Below are 21,488 nucleotides of genomic sequence, written 5' to 3'. Positions count from 1 at the left end.
TTGTATAATCAATACCCGGGGTGTACTGCCGACAGGACAGGAACATATAAAACATATGAATGAGACGAGATAAGTTTATACTGAATATTTCGTAATAGCAGTACGGAAACATTGTTAATTTTAATTGCAGAAAAGTTGACCAATTACTTTTAGTGTTCATTTTGTGAAGTTTCTGTCGTTATTATCTATATTTCGTAGACTAATTTTGAGTAGATCTCCACGCTGGTCTGTCTTGTGCAAGGCTTTACACCTTTGCATAGCTAACGCAACTTGAATTCATCCAAACTTGGTTATTGAGATCAAGTCTTGGTCTTTAAATTTACCTCCCTCCTCATCCACCCAACCCCTTACTCCCACCCACCACATATACACACTTTGTTCCATCAACTATTTAACTATTTCTTGATGCCTCAAGATATGTCCCATCAACTAAACAGTTCTTTCAGTCAGGTTGTGCGATATATTTCCCTTCACAATTTCCGGAGAAATGTAGGAACACTCAAGGCAACACTGACCCTACGACTTATTTTAGAAGATAGGTTAAGGAAAGATAAAACTATGTTTGTAGCTTTTGTAGATTCGTAGAAAGCTTTCGATAATATCGACTGGAATACATTCTTTGACATTCTAAAGCTAGCACGAGTAAAATACAATGAGCGGAAGGTATACACGACATGGATAGAAACAATACGGCAGTTATAAGGGTCGAGGAGTATGAAAAGGGCGGTTGAGAAGAGATTGAGACTGGGTTGTAGCCTATTCCCGAAGTTATTCAATCTTACATTGAGCAGGAGTAAAGAAAACAAAAGACAAATTTGGAGAAGTAATTAAAATTCATGGAGAAGAAATAAAAAATTTTGATGTTGACCGATAGTATTGTAATTTCTTCAGTGACAGCAAAGGACTGAAAAAAAGAGCTGAACGAAATAGTACACTGAAAGAAGAATAAGAAATTAACAATAGCAAAAGCAAAACAAAGGTAATGGAATGTAGCAGAATTAAATCTGGTGATGCTGAGGGTATTATATCAGAGAACGAGACACTAAAAGTAGTAGATGAGTTTTGTTATTTGGTCAGAAAAATACCTGATGATGGCCGAATCAGAGAGTATTTAAAATATAGACTCGCAATGGCAAGAAAAGAGTTTCTGAAAAAGAGAAATTTGTTAACATATATAGATTGAATTGTTAGAAACTCTTTTCTCAAGCTATTTGTCTGGAATATAACCTTGAATAGAAGTTCAAAGTGGACGATAATCCGTTCAGACATGAAGAGAATAGAAACTTTTGAAATGTGGCGTTACAGAAAAGTGCTGGCGATTAGAAGGGTAGATCATGTAATCACTGAGAAGGTACTAAAGACGACTGAGGAGAAAATAATTTTTTTGACATCGCTTGACTAAAAGAAGCGCTCGTTTGAGACGACACAGTCTGAGACATCAAGGGATCACTAATTTAGTATTGGAGGGAAGTGGGGGGACGGAGGGGGAGGGGAGTAAAACTTGTAGTGGGAGACAAGGAGATGAATACGATGAACAGGTTCAAAAGAATGTGGTTTGCTGTAGTTACTAAGAGATGAAGAGGCTTGCACAGGATGGAGTTGGCTGGAGCGCTGCATGAAAACAGTCTTCAGACAGAAGACAACAACAACGCCTTCGTTAGTTATTCGATCCACCCATCTGATATTGAACGTAGTATAGACGTTTAGAAGTCTTGCACCGAAGAGGTTGTCGCTTAGCCCATGTACGAAAGAAAGTAATCTAACACTAGGAGAATATCGGACTCCAGCATTTATAAAAGACGAGTTTCGATGTGAGCGGCGGAAAAAGTTTATACAAGGGCTTGACGTGTGTTTCAGTGCCGAAGTAAATTTCAATACCCGCAGTAAATAAACAGAATGGCTGTTTTGTGTTTATGAAACATAAATGTTTGCCGTATATTTTCCTACCGCAATATGAACAAATTTCTCGTTTCAGTACTGTGGGCGTTTCAGCAGCAGATGATACGAGGGCAGTTCAATAAGTAACGCAACACATTTTTTTTTCTCGGCCAATTTTGGTTGAAAAAACCGGAAATTTCTTGCTGAATATTTTCAAACATTCCCGCTTCGTCTTGTATAGTTTCATTGACTTCCGACAGGTGGCAGCGCTGTAAGGAGCTGTTAAAATGGCGTCTGTAACGGATGTGCGTTGCAAACAACGGGCAGTGATCGAGTTTCTTTTGGTGGAAAACCAGGGCATCTCAGATATTCATAGGCGCTTGCAGAATGTCTACGGTGATCTGGCAGTGGACAAAAGCACGGTGAGTCGTTGGGCAAAGCGTGTGTCATCATCGCCGCAAGGTCAAGCAAGACTGTCTGATCTCCCACGTGCGGGCCGGCCGTGCATAGCTGTGACTCCTGCAATGGCGGAGCGTGCGAACACACTCGTTCGATATGATCGACGGATCACCATCAAACAACTCAGTGCTCAACTTGACATCTCTGTTGGTAGTGCTGTCACAATTGTTCACCAGTTGGGATATTCAAAGATTTGTTCCCGCTGGGTCCCTCGTTGTCTGACCGACCACCACAAATAGCAAAGGAGAACCATCTGTGCGGAATTGCTTGCTCGTCATGGGGCTGAGGGTGACAATTTCTTGTCAAAGATTGTTACAGGCGATGAAACATGGGTTCATCACTTCGAACCTGAAACAAAACGGCAATCAATGGCGTGGCGCCACACCCACTCCCCTACCAAGAAAAAGTTTAAAGCCATACCCTCAGCCGGTAAAGTCATGGTTACAGTCTTCTGGGACGCTGAAGGGGTTATTCTGTTCGATGTCCTTCCCCATGGTCAAACGATCAACTCTGAAGTGTATTGTGCTACTCTTCAGAAATTGAAGAAACGACTTCAGCGTGTTCATAGGCACAAAAATCTGAACGAACTTCTCCTTCTTCATGACAACGCAAGACCTCACACAAGTCTTCGCACCCCAGAGGAGCTCACAAAACTTCAGTGGACTGTTCTTCCTCATGCACCCTACAGCCCCGATCTCGCACCGTCGGATTTCCATATGTTTGGCCCAATGAAGGACGCAATCCGTGGGAGGCACTACGCGGATGATGAAGAAGTTATTGATGCAGTACGACGTTGGCTCCGACATCGACCAGTGGAATGGTACCGTGCAGGCATACAGGCCCTCATTTCAAGGTGGCGTAAGGCCGTAGCATTGAATGGAGATTTCGCTGAAAAATAGTGTTGTGTAGCTAAAAGATTGGGGAATAACCTGGTGTATTTCAATGCTGAATAAAACAACCCCTGTTTCAGAAAAAAAATGTGTTGCATTACTTATTGAACTGCCCTCGTATTTTATTTGAGGAACAATGAGGAGAAAATTCTTAATTCAACTTTGCCATAACAAGCAGGGAAGGTGTACAAGAAAGGTAACGTGCTCTCAATATGATAGCTACGACATCGGATGAGGCAGGAAAAGATACATCTACATCTATGTGCTAAGTCCAGAACAAAACGAGACCTGAAGTACACGAGGTTAGCATAACTCTCATATCCGTGTTTACGTTACTAAGTGGGTGATTAAGTTCAAAGTACAGAGACAGTTCATTCCTGTGTTAGGTCATTACATATTGTTACCATCACACAGTATAAAAACTGACATCTGTGACTTATTGATAAAGATTTACATCCCGTCCAGCTTTCATGAGAACTGAAACTTCCTGGCCTGACCGACACACAGTTTTAATCTGCCAGGAAGTTTCATATCTGCGCACACTCCGCTGCAGAGTGAATATTTCATTCCGGGTTCATGAGAAGCGTTTGTAAAATGTAGCATAACAAGTTACACACAAACATCTGTATCTACATCTACATACATATCCGGTAACGTGGGTGAGGGTACAAACGAGGTAGCTCTCCGTTTACAGTAAATTAACTTTTGATGCAGCATGCATGAAGTGTAACAGTAGTATGTGATACATTGTATTTTATAAGTAAATGTACAAACGATATTACAATATACTTAAACTAATTTTCATTTATCTTAGAGAAACACATTGAGTGTAAGAGAAGCATTCGACATTCTGAATTTCTTAATTATCAGTTGAGCTTGTTTTGCAATTATTTTCTGATCCAGTGTTTCGTACTAAATGATAGGACGAACTAGTCTTGTATTGAACACGCAACATTCAGACGCACAGCACTAAATTTTGCTCGATACATACACTGTAGAACGAACTTGCCTTAAAGCCTGTGAGAGCAAAATACAGGGGTATTTAGTACGTGACAAGTCTCTTAGATCAGATTTGGAAAGATTTTTGTCGGCGGAAAGAAGAGATAGTCATTTTTATATTGTACTTTTTGCACTGCATTTAATCGTACTTTCAAGTCTCTGTTTCATGCTGCGGCTGCATTTCTGAATGGATTTCTTAGTACACAAGTGTAGCTGTTAATGTTCATCAAATTTTGAGCTGCGACATAAAGCAAGTCAGCGATTTATGTGTTGTCAGTTTTTTCAGTTTTTTTTATCCTTTTCTCTTTCTTATAAACATGCACATACTGAAGGCTTTAACGTACTTATTCACGTACTTTAACTTCTGAGGTCATCAGTCCCCTAGAACTTAGAACTACTTAAACCTAACTAACCTAGGGACATCACACACATCCATGCCCGAGGCAGGATTCGAACCTGCGACCGTAGCGGTCGCGCGGTTCCAGACTGAAGCGCCTATAACAGCTCGGCCACACCGGCGGGCATAAGTCCGATATATTACAAAATAAATATGAGGTGACGAAATTCAAAAATTCATTATGTTCGTTTCTTACACACTTCCTCTTCCTCCCTCCTTCCCTCTCTCTCTCTCTCTCTCTCTCTCTCTCTCTCTCTCTCTCTCTCTCTCAAAAACGCTCAACCTGTCACAGTTTCTTTCATCGGTAACTCATCCTTCATCCTAATACATCGGCACTTCATCCTACCAAAACATTCTTCAGTGCCGCACGGGGTAGCCGTGCGGTCTAAGGAGCCTTCTCACGGTTCGCGCGGCTGCTTCTGTCGGAGGTTCGAGTCCTCCCTCGGGCATGGGTGTGTGTGTTGTCCATAGTGTAAGTTAGTTCAAGTTAGATTAAGTAGTGTGAAAGCTTAGGGACCGATGACCTCAATAGTTTAGTCCCATAGAATTTATCACAACTTTCCATTCTTCAGTGAACTGTTTCAACCACACAAATACTCTTATGGATAAAATTATTTGATTTCCATTTTCCTGAATCACATTATTTATCCTCGTTTATTCGTATGGACACTAAAATACTAATCGCGCTTTCTACACATCTTTCATACTAGTATATACTTGTAGTAACTACTGCATCCACATTATAACACATTTTAATATTAATAATTTAGTACTCTCTCAGGTTTTCTCGGCGCTACTGATTGCTAGTGTGTTTCCAGGCGTTTCGCCGAGTTGCTGTTTCCATTTTGTGCACAATGCTTTCGACGTCAGCACAGCCATCTTCTTCAGGTACTGCGAATTTTGCTGTGAGTTGTACTCACTGCCTGGACCCCAACTAGACTGGGTGGAACACGCAACAGTGTACTGCTAATTTATAATAAATACAATATTTATAGTATACATAATGTTTTGGAAATCAGCTTAAAACGAGAGAAATTTCTCAGCCCTGTCGTCTATCTGAAACACCTCTTATCAGCATGATAATTAGAATCTCACGAGGGTCGTTCAATAGGTAATGCAATACATATTTTGCTCCGCCATTTTCGGTTGGAAAATGCGGAATGTATTGTGGAACGTCGTGGAAAGTTTCCGCTTCAGCCCCTATAATATCGTGAAATTCCTGTAGGTGGCAGCGCAATACGTAGCCTCCAACATGCCTTCTGTAATTGAAGTGCACTCCAATCAGAGAACTATCATTGAGTTTATTTTGGCGGAAAACCAGAGCATCGCAAATATTCGTAGGTGAATGTATAATGCCTACGGAAACCTGGAAGTGAACAGAAGCACCCTGAGTCGTTGGACGAGGCGCCTGTCATCATGGCAACAAGGTCGCGCAAAGCTGTCATTCCTCATCCACCCTGCAGCCCGGATCCCGCACCTTCGAACTCCATTTGTTTGGCCCTACGAAGGATGCAGTCCGCTGGAAGCAGCACTTGGATGATGGGGAGGGCATTATGCAGCAAGATGTTGGCTTCAATATCGACCAGCAGAGAGGTACCATGCGGGTGTACAGGACCTTCCGGCAAGGTGGCGTAAGATCGTCTCATTGAACGGAGGGTCGGCCGCGGTGGTCTAGCGGTTCTAGGCGCTCAGTCCGGAACGGCACCACTGCTACGGTCGCAGGTTCGAATCCTGCCTCGAGCATGGATGTGTATGATGTCCTTAGGTTAGTTAGGTTTAAATAGTTCTAAGTTCTAGGGGACTGCTGACCTCAGATGTTAAGTCCCATAGTGCTCAGAGCCATTTGAACGGAGATGATGCTGGAAAACAAGCGTTTTGTATCAAAAGGAATGGGAAATATTATGGTGCATGGAATCCTAAATAAAAGAAACCTGTTTTCAGAAGAAAAGTGTTACATTACTTATTGGACGTCCGTCATATCTTTGTGCACTTTGTACTTTGAGAAGTACTTGGTCCTCCTTTCATGAATTTCTCTCTGGACAGTGGTTGCGCTCACGGTAAAAATATTTCCCTCTAACGGAACTTACCTGACAGCAAATACTTTAGTTGAATTTTCTCATGTTGTGAAATTAGAAGGAGCGATCTGATTTACTTGGCAAAAAAATTTTAATAGCCAAGATCGCGTAAATTCGTCTTTATTTTTGACAATCGGTTTCGACAGATGCAGTTGTCATCTTCTGGTCTTCAAAAAACTATTTATTTAAAAACTCACAATGAACAGGTTTTGTAACAAAATTTTTTTGCAGGCCAGAAGACGACAGCTACACGTGTTTGAAACCGGTTGTCAAAAATAAAGACGAAAGCTTTTTACCAAACATTTTAGTAGCTGATTTAGTTCTACGTGATCATGTGCGCCTTCTAAGCGTTTTAAGGCTACCACTGCACGATTATTTTAATGCAACATGGTCCACAATCCAAGTACAAGGTTGCCTTGCTATCCTTCTCTAATGACCGCATCGTCGACGGGACTTGAGTGCTGACCTACCTTCCCAAAGCATTAAGCGTAAGATAGGTACATTGGTTGAGAGGATTTGTACAGAGAGATTTTTTAACCGTGTACTAACTCTAGGGAATGATCGATGAGAGGATACGGAACAATAAAGGGCTAATGAACTTACGTCAGGAAATGCATGGTTTCATTCAATCATATATTGTTACAGAGACTGTATCATGCAGCCGCAGGTACGGTATGTGTAGAAAATGGGTCCCATGGGCCTCAACGTATGCGCGTACGTACTTAGGATGTTCTGTCTCACACATTCACATCAGCCAGGCTGTATCCGAACAGTGTCAAAGGCAGCATGAATAAGCCGCTCCAAGTCTGCAATGCAAACACGATACTTTTAAGATTTCCCGATAACCAGAAATTGCACGGGTTGAGATCCAGTGAACGGGCAGGCCATGTAACTGGACCCCTTCGTCCGATCCATCGAACAGAGAAGGTACGAGTGAGATGCGTCCAGACGTACACGGCGAAGTGGGCTGGAGCACCATCAAGTAGCAGCCACATAACCCTTTGAATCATCAGTGGCACTTCTTCCAGCAAGGGAGGGGGGGGGGGGGGCAAATTCCCCGCAAGAATCACCTATGGTTCCAGCCTGTTAGGCGACGTGGAAGGAAGACTGCTTCCAAAATACCAGCCAATTATCCCGGCCGACACATTCCGACTGCAGAGATGCTGGTGATTCGCTGCCACTAGGCCATGGGGATTCTGCATACCACCCCGCAGATGCAGAAATGAAAGTTGAAGGCGCGTAAAGGTGGCCTCATCTCTCCTTGTCAAACTTAAGAAGAAGAAACCGATAGTTCATTATGTGTCCAACGTAATTTCAGAGTACAATTAGACCGATTATCAAGTGTCATATCTCTTTAAAAAAAACAGAATCGTGTTCTTTTATTTTCCCAAAGATGGAAGACAAGCAAGTGTTGATTTCAGAGATGGAGTTTTCCACTTGCCCAAGCCAAATTTCAAGGAAGGCACATCTCGAACTTAATCTCCCTATGCTTTTCCAATTGATTTTAGTGCATAACGTGCAATGGAAGGTGCTTGCATTGTTATTAAAATGATACGTTAAAAAAAACATCGTATACTCTGAATAAGTATTTGTTAGCCTAATAAAAGTTACCAGTAATTTTAAATCTCTTGTGATTTCTCTAAGTTCGAGTGAACAACTCGTTTGGTAATTTTATTGATAAATATTTCTCGTTAAAGATGTTTAAAGTTCAATTTTCACACATAACTTGAATTGTTTGTGATAAATGTAAGACTGCTTTCAATTTTTTCACAATAAAAGTATAATTTTGATAGAAGTCTTACAAACTAAAACTAGTTTTATACAGTTTCCATTTCGTGTCAACGTGCCACAACTGAAGTATCTAAGTGACCCACTGGTGGACCAGAATGATGCAAAACCCGTTTTTTACTTAAAACGTAAAATATATTTTTTATTGTAACTTAAGTAGTTCTGTTGACTGATACTATAATGTTAATAGGTAATGAAATACACTAAGCTTAAAGAAACAAGTTATTTATTATATTCTAGAATATGAAATTTCTGTTCGGCATTGTCGCAACTGTTGTATTCATACGTGTATCGACGCGTTTTAAAGTAGTCACCAATCGCTTATGATTAATCGATTATGAAATATGCTTGTATATCATGTATACTCCGAGTATCCTTCTACCCCATACATGTAGCGACATCAAATGAATACTATTTCAGAAAAAGAGTTTCACGAACTGAGTAAGTCAGTAAGGCGTTGATGCACCTCAGACCCTTATGCAAGCACTTATTCGGCTAGGCACTGACTGATAGAGTAGTTGGACGTCTTCGTGAGGGGTCGTCAAAATCCCAAACTGTTTGGAGGGCCCCATCGATAATGCTCCAAACGTCTTCAGTTGTGGAGAGATCCATCGACGTTGCTGGCCAAGGTGGGATTTGGGAAGCACGAAGACAAGCGGTAGAAACACTCGCTGCATGCGGACTGGCATTATCTTCCTGAAATGTAAGTCCACGACGGCCTGCCATGAAGTGCAACAGAACGGGGAGTAGAATATCGTCGACGCACCGCTGTGCTGTAAGAGTGACGCGGATGACAACCAAAGGGGTCCTGCCATGAAATGGAATGGCACCCCAGACCGTCACTCCTGGCTGTCGGACCGTACAGCAGGCGATAGTCAGGTTGGTATCCCACCACTCTTCGGTGCGTTGGTTGGTTGGTTGGTTGGTTGGTTGGTTGGGGGAGGAGACCAGACAGCGAGGTCATCGGTCTCATCGTATTAGGGAAGGACGGGGAAGGAAGTCGACCGTGCCCTTTCAAAGGAACCATCTCGGCATTTGCCTGGAGCTTAGGGAAATCACGGATGGCCGGACGCGGGATTGAACCGTCGTTCGGGGCGTCTCCAGACACCTCTTCGCTGGTATTCTCTACTCCAGTCAATGAGAATCGAGGCGAAAGGCAAGATACTGCCTGCCTGCACATGATGAGAGTATCTACTGCTTCCCTCCGTGCTTGCCAAATCCCACCTTGTCCAGCAACGTCGCCGGATCTCTCCCCAGAAAAGAAGATTTCGAGCGTCAGTTGGACAGTAGTCGGCACGATATCCCTCAGGACACCCAGAAATTCTGTCAGTCAATGCCGACCTGAATAGATGTTTCCATAAGGGTCAGAGGTGAACCAATGCGTTATTGACTTGCTGAATTTGTGAAGCTCTTTCTCGTGCGTTAATCATCAAACTTTCTCTAAAATCGTAGTCATTTGTCTGTCTGTACACGTACATCGCAACTACCGGTTTCCGTCCAATTTGGGTAACTCCTTCGTAGTGAGTCTTTTTTTGTTAAAGTGTATTTCCGGTAAATACTAATCCTGGGTATTTTACAACACTTCTGCAACAAAATAAAACTCTTTTTCTTTGTACATGCTAAAGTTCACATGTATACCTTACTAACTACGGCTGTAATAATTTTTAAATAAATTTTATATTTTCGGCAACACCCACCCATATACGACGGAAGCTGAGAAACACGGCCTAAAACTGTTATCAACAGTGATGGCGTCAATCAGTGTAAACTATGTTCAAATTGTACGAGGTGGCTTGCCTGTTGTGTCAATGGTATCACCAACCGTGTCGTATTTGTTGTTAAAAATTGGCTCTTAGTACTATGGGACTTAACATCTGAGGTCATCAGTCCCCTAGAACTTAGAACTACTTAAACCTAACTAACATAAGCACATCACACACATCCATGCCCGACGCAGGATTCGAACCTGCGACCGTAGCGGTCGCGCGGTTCCACACTGAAGCGCCTAGAACCGCTCTGCCACAGCGGCCGGCTATTTGTTGTTGGCAGAAGGTATGGCCTTCCTAGGGAGGGAGGGGAGGCGGAGCATGACCCCACTCCCACTCTGGTCCGCGTTAGCAAGAAGAAACCCTAATACGTGACACAACACAGTGCCACTCACTTCTCGGCGCTGTAGATGTCTTAACGTAAACAGGGTCGGCTACAATAACGGATGAATCACAATAAGACGGCAGTGGTTTGATTTTCATATCACTGTTCAATGTGCACTAATTCGGCAGTCAACAGTTACGGAACTGTTTATTAGGTAAGCCCATCCACCATGGCTGGGTCATACCACATCGTCCAAAAACCGCAAAAAAAAAGCGAAATGATATCGGCTTTTAATTGTTCCGAGGCCAAAAACAAATGACGTCGGTTTATAATTGTCGCGAGACTGGCACAAGAGATGTTCCACCGTTTCCTGCCGCAAATTCATATCGAGAAACAGCATGTTTCACGACGCATCTGAATATCTCAAGGGTCACATTCAGAATGCGTTGCGCAATGCGTGCCTTCAATTCAGCTACGTTCAACCCCACAAACAGAAATCACACGGTTTAAGATCTGGTGTGGGGCTGTGGGGAAATGAGAATTGATAATTCTAGCATTTCCAAAAGGACTGTGCAGCTTCCACTTCGCTGGCTGTGCAGTGTGAGAGGAGTGCCACCCTGCATAAAAACGATCCTACCCACACATCCGTGCTGTTGAAGAGTTGGAATGACGTCGGTGTGCAGAAGACTCTCATGGTGAGCCGGCCGGCGTGGCCGAGCGGTTCTAGGCGCTACAGTCTGGAACCGCGCGACCGCTACGGTCGCAGGTTCGAATCCTGCTTCGGGCGTGGATGTGTGTGATGTCCTTAGGTTAGTTAGGTTTAAGTAGTTCTAAGTTCTAGGGGAATGACGACCACAGCAGTTAAGTCCCATAGTGCTCAGAACCATTTGAACCATTTTTTTCTTTCATGGTGTTTACCAGTGTTGGTAAAGGTAACAGAACATGCAGGACTCATCTCCTCGAAAAGATACGCCCTATGGTACCCCATTCCGTCAACCCGCCCCACACAGTCATCTTTCCAGAATAAAGTGGTACCGACCGATGTGCGTGCGGTTTTTCCGTTGCCCACATTCTGCAATTCTGTGTATTGGCATATCCTTGGAGGTGGAAATTGCCGTTGCCTGTTCACAGAATCTTCCATGCACATTCATTGTCCACATCCACGGGAGCCGGAAATTCCAGAGCGAACCTTTACCTTGCTAGCGGGTCAGCAGGAAACAACCCCTGAACGTGGTTGATTTTGTATGGATAGAAGTGCAGGATGTTTCCTAGGATTTTATGTGCCGTCCTAGGAGGCATGTCCAACGTTCGGGCAATTCCGCGTGCATTCCTTGTTTACACATTCCCTCTCAACGCCTCCTGCAATGCTGTGGCCACATATTCGACAGACATCCGAGCAACTGCTTTCCTCCCTCTGCCACACTGCACTCCAAAAGAACCTGTCTTTTCGAATTTTGTAATCATTTTCTGCAGAACCTTGGCAAACATCGGACCAATGCCGTTTTTCACGCCGCTAAGTGCCTGGAACTTCCGCAGGGCTCCTGGCGCACGGTCACCGTTCTTGTAAAAGAGCTTTACGAGCAGCGCGCTATTCTTCATGGAGAAGGAAGGAGTATATGCAGGATCTATGCAAGGGCGATGTACTTGAGGGCAATGTTATGGAAATGGAATGGACGTAGATGAAGATGAAATGGGAGATGTGATCTGACAGAGCACTGAAAGACCTAAGTCGAAACAAGGGTGTAGACAACATTCCAATAGAACTACCGATAGCCATGGGAGAGCCAGCCATAACAAAACTCTTCCATTAGGTGAGTAAGATGTATGAGAAAAAAAGCGAAATACCCTCCGACTTCAAGAAGAATATAATAATTCCATTCCCAAAGAAAGCAGGCTTTGACAGGTGTGAAAATTACCGAACAATCAGTTTAATAAGCCACGGCTGCAAGATACTAACACGAATTCTTTACAGTTGAATCGAAAAACTGGTAGAGGCCGACCTCGGAGAACATCAGTTTGGATTCCGTAGAAATTTTGGAAACTCGAGGCAATACTGACTCAACGACTTATCTTAGAAGATACGTTAAGGAAAGGTAAACCTCCGTTTCTAGCATTTGTAGACTTCGAGAAAGCTTTTGACAATGTTGACTGGAATACTCTCTTTCAAATTCTCAATGTGGCAGGGGTAAAAAACAGGAAGCGAAAGGCTATTTACAATGTGCACAGAAACCAGATGGCAGAATAAGAGTCGAGGGGCATGATAGGGAAGCAGTGGTTGGGAAGGGAGTGAGAGTTGTAATCAACGATGTTTTTCAATCTGTATATTGAGCAAGCAGTAAAGGAAACAAAAGAAAAATTTGGAGTGGGAATTAAAATTCACGCAGAAGAAATAAAAATTTTGAAGTTCGCCGACGACATCGTAATTCTGTCAGAGACACCAAAGGACCTGGAAGAGCAGCTGAACAAAATGAATAGTGTCTTGAAAGGAGGATATAAGATGAACATCAACAAAAGCAAAACGAGGATAATGGAATGTAGTCGAATTAAATCGGTTGATGCTGAGGGATTTAGATTAGGAAATGAGACACTTAAAGCAGAAGATGTGTTTTGCTATCTGGGATGCAGAATAACGGATGATGGTCGAAGTAGAGAAGATATAAAATGTAGATTGGCTATGACAAGGATAGCGTTTCTGAAGAAGAGAAAATTGTTAACGTCGAGTATAGTTTTGTTAGTAAGTCCTTTCTGAAAGTATTTGTATGGAGTGTAGCTTTGTATAGAAGTGAAACATGGACGGTAGAAAGTTTGGACAAGAAGAGAATAGAAACTTTCGAAACGTGGTGCTACAGAAGAATGATGAAGATTAGATGGGTAGATCACGTAACTAATGAGGAGATACTGAATAGACAACTCGACTAGAAGAAGGGATCGGTTGGTAGGACACGTTCTGAGGCATCAAGGGATCACCAATTTAGGATTGGAGGGAAGTGTGGAGGGTAAAAATCGTAGAGGGTGACCAAGAGATGAATACACTAAGCAGATTCAGAAGGATGTAGGTTGTAGTAGTTACTCAGAGATGAAGAGGCTTGCACAGGATAACGCAGCGTGGAGAACTGCATCAAGCCAGTCTCTGGACTGAGGGCTACAACAACCTGCGCCAGTAACACACTGTTCAAATTTGACGTCTGGTTCTCTGTCTACAGCGTCCTGGAACTTTAGTTACGGACTCCCTGTAGATGTGGGGCAGGTGGCCTTTTTTGGTGCAAAACGGAGCGTCACCCGCAGACAGGCGCTACATCACCGCCGCGTGAACTCGAGGCTGCCGGCCGTGGGGCAAGGCCGGAGAGAGGAGCGCCGCCCACGCCGCCCACCGCCCAGCTGGCACGGGCCCGCCTGCCCGCGTGGGCCCCGCCAGTGGCCAGGTGGGGGCGGCGCGCGGCTACACAAACGGCCCCCCGCCAGGCAGCGCTCTAGTCTCCGTGCGACGCCAGACGCTCTCACTTGCTGCGCTACTTGCTGCCCTGTTCACCGGACCGCGAGGTAAGTCCAGCGCAGCCCAGCTCTCCAGTCTCCCACCTCTCTGACAAGGGGAGGCCGCCAATTGTGAAATTCACATTCGATTCATACTGCGCATAATAAAAGCTCATGGCCAGAGGTGTAATGTGGCAAAGCACCAAGATGCACTTCTCAGCCGTTGTCGAGAAAATCGACAGGTAAAAGAAACCGTTGCGGTGAAATACTCTCTACGATTAATAATTTTCTACAGCGTCGTGGTGCAGCGGTAAGCGCTCGGGTTCGTAATCCGAAGGTCGCCGGATCGAATCTCGCGCCATGCCACCTTTTTTTTAAGTATTTGTTTTTTGTAATTCAAATATGTATATTCCAGGCAATCAGTTGCAACAATTATGCATATAATAAGTTGTTGAAAGTCGTTTGTCGTGGAAAAACTGGCAACTTCGAACATCATTATGTTTTCCGCAAACAAAGTTGTATTTCACAAATGTTATTAATTGTCTTCATAATGTTAACCACGTATAGTTAACGTAAGACGTAGAAACGATATTCCGAAACGAATACGTATAGCGTAAGTCAAACGTTCGAATTAGAATAGAGACCCCACGAACACAAATTTGCTGTGGCAGGTATGAAATATAAACTCCGTTACTCGCTCGTTACACTTGAAGGACAGATGTTGAATGGGCCGAAACGAGCCGCCGCATAACAGCCTAGTTGCCTGCTAACTTCGAAAGAAGGTAGATGCGGTCCCTAGCTTTGGTACACCCTGTTAAACAAACGGAAAAATGGAGGCGGTACAATTGGAGAGAGATCCACCTTCACCAACACGCATAAGCAATTCATTAATATTGCAAAATATATATATATATATATATATATATATATATATATATATATATATATATATTACAAAAAACTAATAATAAAAAAATTGAATGGTGCGAGATTCGATCCGGCGACCTTCGGATTATGAACCCGAGCGCTTACCGCTGCGCCACGACGCTGCGGAAAGTTACTAATCGTAGAGAGTATTTCACCTCAACGGTTTCTTTTAACTGTCGATTTTCTCGACAATGGCTGAGAAGTGCATCTTGGTGCTTTGCCACATTTCCCCATCTGGGCATCAGCTTTTATTATGCGCAGTATGAATCGAATCTGAATTTCACAATTGGCGACATCCCCTTGTGAGTGTTCCCGGCAGTGCACGGCCGATGTGACTCCGTTCTGCGGGCACCCGCTTCCTTAGCCCAGGTCGCTAACTTACGCCTGTGCCGCCAGTATCGAGGTAAACTCCTGAGGCTACGGCCACACGAGCGTTTCTTTCACGCGCGTTTCTGCCGGCGTTCACGTCGACTTTAGGCTACGGCCACACGAGCGTTTTTTCCACGCGCGTTTCTGCCAGAATTCACGCAACACGCGCTGCCACATGGCGGCCTCTCTCACGCGGCGTAAAGCCCAGCGAAACGCCAGTAATGCTTTGGTGCAACCTGTGACAACATCTACTGTGCGCAGTTCAGTATCAACTATTAGCGGAAATACATTAAACAAGAACGCGGTTCTTGGAGTATGTGCTGCGTTAGTTGTACATAGGCGTCGGAAACGACGGCAGGAAAAAGAAAATACTGGATTCATCCCATATTAAGCGACAGATCAACTACAGGAAAGTTCGTGCTTCTACACAACAAACTGAAGGCAAATCCAGACAAGTTCTTTGAATACTACAGGATGTCGGTTAACTCATTTCAAATGCTTCTGAATATGATTGGAGAGAAAATTTCTAAAAGGAACACGAACATGAGGGAATGTATCAGTGCAGAAAAATACTCGCAGTAACCTTAAGGTACGTTTCATTATTTAATTCTTTCTCTGTTTAGACATCAATATTAATTAAAAATGTTTATGCCACGGAAAAAAAATCTAGAACTGAAAGACCTGACATAGTACATTTCATTGTACACTGTTTATAGCAATTAATAAGATATTTACTGTCTGTAATTACCTAGATCTGATTTTTGCTTGTTATCCATTCCATCCCATTTTTCTCCCAGAACGGCCGCTGTAACTGCTCGCCAAGATTCTCTTTTTCTTTCTCTAATTTTGTATTCCGGATACCTTGTATTGTACAGCCTGAAACGTCCCCTTTGAAAAATTGTATATGACTGTGCTTAAACTCACACACACAATATTTTTAGCACAACGCAATCTGACTTTCAAAAATCCCTACAAAAGAATGGCCCTGACTAACATTTCACAAATCACTTACCTCACAAAAATCTTGGTTACTCGAACTACTTCAATACAGCGAACGCCACTACTGCCAGCTAAATAAAAGATTCAAACTACTGAAGGCACTAACTACTGATAGGCATAGTTAGCAAATGAAAGATTTTAATAGAGAACAAACAATGTATTTACCTTAATAATCATAATATATATATAGCAGTTCATGCCATCCAGTCTTACAAATTTCAAATCTCCGCCATCTCTCTCCCCACATCCACCACTGCTGGCGGCTCACCTCCAACTGCGCAACGCTACGCGCTGTTGACATCCAGCTGCCCAACACTACAATGGCAGACAACAATGCAAACTAGCCACAGACTGCACAAAGCACAGCCAGTCATCTTCATACAGAGAGCGCTACGTGGCGGCGGCGTTACCAATATAAGAACCTAAACAGCCTACTTACAAGCCATGGATGTTTCTGCACTTCCATAATAATGATTTCACTGTCCAGACGCTCCAGTCTGGCTCTTTATAAAATACAAGAAGACAGCTACAATGACAACGAAGCGAGGACGGCAAAGTCTGTCCGTACTCTGAACAGCGAGCTGCCGAGCAGGGTTGTCAACCATAGAACTTTTTTCCTCGTATATAAACAACTAAAATCTCGTACTTTGGCTTTCAAACAACGAACAGTTATCATGCATTTGACATGTTATAAAACCAAAAATAAGATATGTGTGGCTACTTCATTACGAAATACCTACTTTTTATAATATCGCACCACGCATTGTTAGACTGCATATGTTCTTTATTATGAAAAACCTATTGAAATAATACCGCTCCACGCATTGTTTCATATGTTGGCATCGCTACGATTTCAATTCGGTAATTCCATAACAACAACAATTGTCGGTAAGCGACGGAGGAAAGGGCTGAGGTTCCGGACTCTGCCGCAGCGTGTCTCCCGCCCGCGTGGCCAGCGCCCAGCGTGAAAAACACGCAGAACGAATGCACCCGGGAGCGTTCGCTCAGCGTGAACGCCGAAGTTTGCAGGCCAGCGGCGTGCGAAAAGGCCTCATGTGGCCAGCCCCATTCAACACGCAGTGATCTATGATGTCGGCGTGAACGCCGGCAGAAACGCGCGCGGGAAAAACGCTCGTGTGGCCGTAGCCTGAGGGAGGAACAAAACTTTCACAGCAAATATTTGTCCAGCAATGTGAGGGGAGGTGATGATAACATTCTTTGAGCCGTTAAGGAGGGTCGTACGAAAAAAAGGTAGTGTAACTTTCACAGTGCACGAGACGACAAAACTACAGGGTGTCCAGAAAAGGACTCCCTGATTTCAAAATTATGTTGTTGTTGTGGTCTTCAGTCCTGAGACTGGTTTGACGCAGCTCTCCATGCTACCCTATCCTGTGCAAGCTTCTTCATATCCCAGTACTTACTCCAACCCACATCCTTCTGAATCTGCTTAGTGTATTCATCTCTTGGTCTCCCTCTACGATTTTTACCCTCCACGTTGCCCTCCAATGCTAAATTGGTGATCCCTTGATGCCTCAGAACATGTCCTACTAACCGGTCCCTTCTTTTTGTCAAGTTGTGCCACATACTCCTCTTCTCCCCAATTCTATTCAATACTTCATCGTTAGTTATGTGACCTACCCATCTAATCTTCAGCATTCTTCTGTAGCACCACATTTCGAAAGCTTCTACTCTCTTCTTGTCCAAACTATTTATCGTCCATGTTTCACTTCCATACATGGCTACACTCCATACAAATACTTTCAGAAACGACTTCCTGACACTTAAATCTATACTCAATGTTAACAATTTTCTCTTCTTCAGAAACGCTTTCCTTGCCATTGCCAGTCTACATTTTATATCCTCTCTACTTCGACCATCATCAGTTATTTTGCTCCCCAAATAGCAAAACTCCTTTACTTATTTAAGTGTCTCATTTCCTAATCTAATTCCCTCAGCATCACCCGACTTAATTCCACCACATTCCATTATCCTCGTTTTGCTTTTGTTGATGCTCATCTTATATCCTCCTTTCAAGACACTGTCCATTCCGTTCAACTGCTCTTCCAAGTCCTTTACTGTCTCTGATAGAATTACAATGTCATCGGCGAACCTCAAAGTTTTTATTTCTTCTCCATGGATTTTAATACCTACTCCGAATTTTTCTTTTGTTTCCCTTACTGCTTGCTCTATATACAGATCGAATAACATCGGGGAGAGTCTACAACCCTGTCTCACTCCCTTCCCAACCACTGCTTCCCTTTCATGCCCCTCGACTCTTATAACTGCCATCTGGTTTCTGTTCAAAATTAAATATCTCGAAAACAAAGATCGATAGAGGAATGCAGTAAACGGTATGTTTATTGTGAAAGCTATAAGAAGTTTATACAGCAGTTTGAAATAATATCGGATTTTCACCTGCCTCGAGATGACTTGGTGTTTGTGTTGTCCTCATCATTTCATCATCATCCAGGAAAGTGGCGAAATTGGACTGAGCAAAGGTTGGGAAATTGTACGGGCGCTGATAACCACGCAGTTGAGCGCCCCACAAACCAAACATCATCATCATCTGAAATAATAGTTACAAAAGCTGCTAACAGATGGCGCTGTAATCGCCATACCTAATGCCTAGTATAAATAGTGATCCGAAGCCCAGAGCGATCAGTTCCACTATTGAAACGTGAAAGGAGGTTAGCGTACCGAAGGAAGAGATTAAAACCATGTACTCCATTGAACAACGCGGTTTTCTGGTGCTAGAGTACCACAGGTTAGAAGAGAGTCCTACGGCAACAAGGCGAAGTTCTCAAGCACGGTTTAATGTTCCAAAAGGACCCGATTCGAAAACCATTCGTACGCTCTTCGCAAAATTTCAACGAACAGGCAGCGTAACTGATGATCTAGTGGGGCATGTTGGCCGCAAGCAAACCGCAGTTACGCCTGAAACTATCGCCACAGTTTCTGAAATCATTCAGCGAAATCCAATGTCATCCGTCCGTAGAATTGCATCTGAGACTGGTTTGAAGCGTTCCAGCATGCAGAAAATACTGAGAAAGAGCCTACACATGTTTCCATTCAAAATTCAAACGCACCAGGCCATACCCGTACGAGCTGTGCAACAAAGGGTTGCCTTTGCTAATCAGATGCTCACAATGATTGATAGTGAAGGATTTGATGTTGGCTGCATCTGGTTTACAGATGAAGCACACTTCCACCTGAATGGATACGTGAATAAGCAGAACTGGCGATTTTAGGGTTCCGAAAAGCCATATTGGTGTGAAGCGAAACCCCTGTATTATCCTAAAGTTACTGTGTGGGCTGCAGTATGCAGCAGAGGCATTATTGGCCCTTTTTTCATTCGAGAAACGGTCACTGGTGCACGTTACGTTGCAATTTTGGAACAATTTATCGCCACACAGCAAGCGTTAGAGGATCGACCAGGTACTGAATGGTTTATGCAAGATGGAGCCCGACCACATCGGACCGAACAAGTGTTTCGCTTTATTGAGGAATACTTCGGGAATCGAGTCATTGCTTTGGAATATCCCAAATTTACTGGTGCAAGCATGGATTGGCCTCCATATTCGTCGGATTTGACTCCCTGTGACTTTTTTTGTGGGGCACAGTGAAAGACATGGTCTACCCGAAGCATCCCGCCACGCTGGACTAGCTTGAATCGGCGATCTCTGTGGCATGTGGATCCATTTCGGTTGAGACACTACGAAATGTGATGGCGAATTTCATTCTTCGTTTGCGCCACCTCTGTAGTGCCAATGGTGAACATTTTGAAAACATTGTGATGTGATTGTTTGCAAAAATTGTTTTCATACGATTATTTCACTTATGTATGCTGATATGAGTTGTGCAGCGCACAGCGCCATCTGTTAGCAGCTTTAGTAACTATTATTTCAAACTGCTGTATAAACTTTTTACAGCTTTCACAATAAACATACCGTTTACTGCATTCCTCTATCGATCTTTGTTTTCGAGATATTTAATTTTGAAATCAGGGAGCCCTTTTCTGGACACCCTGTGTATTTCACACATGTTGTCATTACAACATTGGTCGTAAGCTGAGGTGACAAAGGTAGTGGGATACCTCCTAATATCGTGTCGGAGCTCCGTTTGCCTGGCATACTGCAGTACTTCAACGTGGCATAGATTCTACAGGTCACTGGAAGCCTCTTCAGAAATACTGTATCGTCCAGAATTGAGAAAGTGTTACGCTGCTGCAGCATTTTGTGCACTGACTGACCTATCGTTTGTGTCCCATTTATGTTCGATGGGATTCATGTAGGGTGACCTTATGGGCCAAATATTTCGTTCAAATTGTCCAGACTGTTCTTCAAAGTAATAGCGAACGATTGTGACCCATTGACATGGGGTATTGTTATCCACAAAAGTTACGTCGTTGTTCTCTGCAAAAGATCTCGAAGTAGCCGAACATAATCAATTCCAGTCAATGATCGGTTCAAATGAACCGCAGGACTCAGTCCATTCCATGTAAACACAGCCTTGTTGGCAACTCGGGTCTGCGCGACCCTCGAACCTAGCACAGCTCTCGCCGTTTATATCGGGACTCATCTGCCCAGGAAACGGCTTTCCAGTCGTCTAGTGTGACCGATATGGTCACGAACGCAGGAAAGGCACTGCAGGCGATGTCGTGCTGTTATCAAAGGCACTCCCTTCGATCGTCTGCTACCATAGTCCATTAACGCTAGATTTCAAATAAATTGCTCTGAGCACTATGGGACTTAACGTCTATGGTCATCAGTCCCCTAGAACTTAGAACCACTTAAACCTAACTAACCTAAGGACATCACACAACACTCAGTCATCACTAGGCAGAGAAAATCCCTGACCCCGCGGGAATCGAACCCGGGAATCCGGGCGCGGGAAGCGAGAACGCTACCGCACGACCACGAGCTGCGGACGCGCCAGATTTCGCCACACTGTTCTATCGATACGTTCGTCGTACGTCCCACATCGATTTCTGCGGTTGTTTCACGCAGTGTTTCTTGTCTGCTAGCACTGACAACTCTACGCAAACGCCACTGCTCTCGACTGTAAAGTGAAGGCCGTCGTGCCATTGCGTTGCCCCTGCTGAGAGGTAATCCCCGAAATTGGTATTCTCGGCACACTCTTGACACC

At 43.7% G+C, this 21,488-nt stretch overlaps 1 protein-coding gene across 1 annotated transcript in view; it reads left to right on the top strand.

The window, feature by feature from the left end:
• Positions 1-14,066: 14,066 nt before the first annotated feature.
• Positions 14,067-21,488, top strand: part of LOC126101609 (endoglucanase E-4-like) — a 448,421-nt gene continuing 440,999 nt past the window's right edge. The window contains exon 1 of the mRNA XM_049912290.1: positions 14,067-14,117. The gene's annotated coding sequence lies outside the window, so the exon portion shown is untranslated. The remainder of the gene's footprint in view (positions 14,118-21,488) is intronic.

This window comes from Schistocerca cancellata, chromosome 9 (assembly GCF_023864275.1).
Source record: "Schistocerca cancellata isolate TAMUIC-IGC-003103 chromosome 9, iqSchCanc2.1, whole genome shotgun sequence".
Lineage (NCBI taxonomy): Eukaryota > Metazoa > Arthropoda > Insecta > Orthoptera > Acrididae > Schistocerca > Schistocerca cancellata.
Note: the sequence above shows the minus strand (reverse complement) of the source record. Positions and strands in the feature narration are given on the sequence as shown.